At 40.2% G+C, this 2440-nt stretch overlaps 1 long non-coding RNA gene across 1 annotated transcript; it reads right to left on the bottom strand.

Annotated features, from left to right (window-relative positions):
- Positions 1-346: 346 nt before the first annotated feature.
- On the bottom strand, positions 347-2018 carry LOC133663233 (uncharacterized). The gene is made up of 3 exons (XR_009828268.1): positions 1977-2018; positions 1845-1902; positions 347-1372 (listed from the first exon to the last, which is right to left on the bottom strand). It is a non-coding gene; the product is annotated as an uncharacterized LOC133663233 (long non-coding RNA).
- Between the last annotated feature and the right edge of the window lie 422 nt (positions 2019-2440).

Raw genomic sequence — 2440 nt, 5'->3', positions numbered from 1 at the left:
ACACTGGCCCCAGTGTGCTCCAGGTGCAGCATGTTGAAGAAAGATGCTGTTGCCAGAGTTTTGCGGTTGTTGATCCTGTGCCTCAACAAGCAGGCGGTGCGCAAACTTTGATCTGCGCCACCTTCAAAGTGAAAATCCCTGGAGGTTCCTTTTCTCTGAAAAAGCCATTTAGTAAATGTGTTCCATTCCTTTCTCTCAGCAATAACTGAGAGCGTAATATTGGCGTGATGTTTCAATTCAAATAGGCATGTATTTAAAAAGGAGGCTGACTTTATTTTTCCAAGTCATTTTTGAAAAGGTTTGAGTTTCATCTATGCTTTTAAGCACACAGGCAATACACCCCTTTTTCCTCACACATTTGACATCACACTCATATGCCCTCCTGGTGTTTGTCCTTTCCTTTCTGCATGTCTCATGCACACATGTCTGTTTTTTAAGGACCAATTCCCAAAACTTCTCTTTAATTTAGGACTTGTTTCACAGTGAACATAATGTTTTTTAGACCAAATAGGAAAAACAATCTTGGTACTTCAAAAACATTATATTTTGTCGTTCCTTAATAGCCACAATTCTCCAGAAAAGGTTACAATTAATTTTGTAACTTGAGCTATATTAAATAGCAGGGCTATTCAACTGCGGCCCAGAGGCCTGGCAATGACACCATAGCGGCCACCAAGTTCAGTTCAAAACCTGGGAGACAAATATTTTTGCAGCAAATTCCTAAAGACGGTATACAGGAAGCTGGAGCACTGTAATGACATTGGCAGATCCTTGTGTAACTTGTATGTTACTCTAATAAAGCACTGTACAAGTATTAAGTAAAACAGTGAATGATATGTCTGGGCTAGATCAAAAGAAACTAAACTCGGCTCTAGGAATGGAGAGTAATAAAAACTGAACACAGGTTTTAAGTTTAAGTGGTACCAAATTATATTAAAGAATAATAGGAAAAATAAACAAACAACATCCACATGTAAATTCGAATGGCCATTCACATATTCAACAGTTCACAGAACGTTCAGTATTTACAATACAATAGTGTACTTGATTCAGTCCTTGTTTTCTACCAACGATGGTATAAGCGCAACACGAGTTCAAAGTTCATTAAATGGGCCCCGCAAAGTCCACGTTGTGGTGGCAGTGTCCAGAGGAGTTTTAGTGAAGGGACGGGGGAAAAGTGAATGTTCAGGAGGACCGCAATGAACACGTTGTGTTTGGTAAAAAAAAAGGGAAAAACAGAAGGCGCCTGCTGAGGAGCCTCCTACCAGCCCGGGGCTTGGTTTGGTGGATTCAGTTCAGTTCAGGTGGTTCGGTTCCAGGCATAAAGCTTCAGACTCTAGTTCAGGGCTCTAAGCTCGCCATCCAAACTGGCCTGTATAAAAGGGCAGGACCAGTCAAGTTTCCAGTGGCAACATAAAAGAAAATACATTCAAATACTAAATACTAAATAATACTACTGTATTCAAATAGCAAAGTATATTCCTTAATATTGTACAATAAATAATTCATAAATCCAATTAGAATAAACAATATAATAATTGTTAAATCAAAATATTAATTTCTCTAATTGTATCAAAATGTAAACACTGCATCCACAAATAGAGTGCTAGCAGACACAGTGGTTGTCTGGACTGCTTCATAAAGTGCCTTGGATGCATAGCACTGATAACCATCAAAGCAAGTAAAACAAACCAAGAAAAATCAGACAATTGTTGACAGTGATAACATTTCATTCATTGGGTTAACTATATTCAGAGAGAGCGGGCATATAAGTAGATGCTAATAGCTCCATTCAAAACGAATGCAGCGGCTAGGCTACGTAAAGCTACACAAATGCAACTCACCAATTCCGCAGATAATTCACACTCCCGCGGGACGACCCACGGCTCCGGTAGTCTGCTCCTACAGTTCGACATTATTACATTTCAGTTTAGAAGGCTTAGTTAATAATTAAAGCGTAAAACCAAGTCACATACCTGCAGCAACCTCACACAGCGTGTCCCTCTCGCTCTCACCGGTAGCAGCCCACTTCCGGGTTTTATGCTAGTCTGATAGCCGCGTTAGGTCACGTGACCGTGTGACGTAATGACGCATGCAGGACAGCTTAGATGACGAAAATAAATAGAAAATATATTTAATGGGGTTTTGTCACCCGGGTTACACTTGCATTGACATTCCAACCTTGCTAGCGAACATAGATCCGTGAGGTCCAAATGTGTCATTTATATAACTGAGGAATTCCTCAAGGCACCGCTTTAAGTCCTTTCCTTTGTGGAAGTTAAAAAACAATTTCGGAATGGTAAGGTGTTGCTGTAGCTTGCTTAGTTCAGATGGAGTCAGTAGTCATTTGTTCAAAGTCTTTAGTTATACTAATAGTTCCTCGAGGTCCCGTTTTGGGTCCTCTCTTTTTCATCACTTGGGCTATTCAACTAGTGGCCTG

The sequence above is a fragment of the Entelurus aequoreus genome, linkage group LG02 (genome assembly GCF_033978785.1).
Source record: "Entelurus aequoreus isolate RoL-2023_Sb linkage group LG02, RoL_Eaeq_v1.1, whole genome shotgun sequence".
Taxonomy (NCBI): Eukaryota; Metazoa; Chordata; class Actinopteri; order Syngnathiformes; family Syngnathidae; genus Entelurus; species Entelurus aequoreus.
Note: the sequence above shows the minus strand (reverse complement) of the source record. Positions and strands in the feature narration are given on the sequence as shown.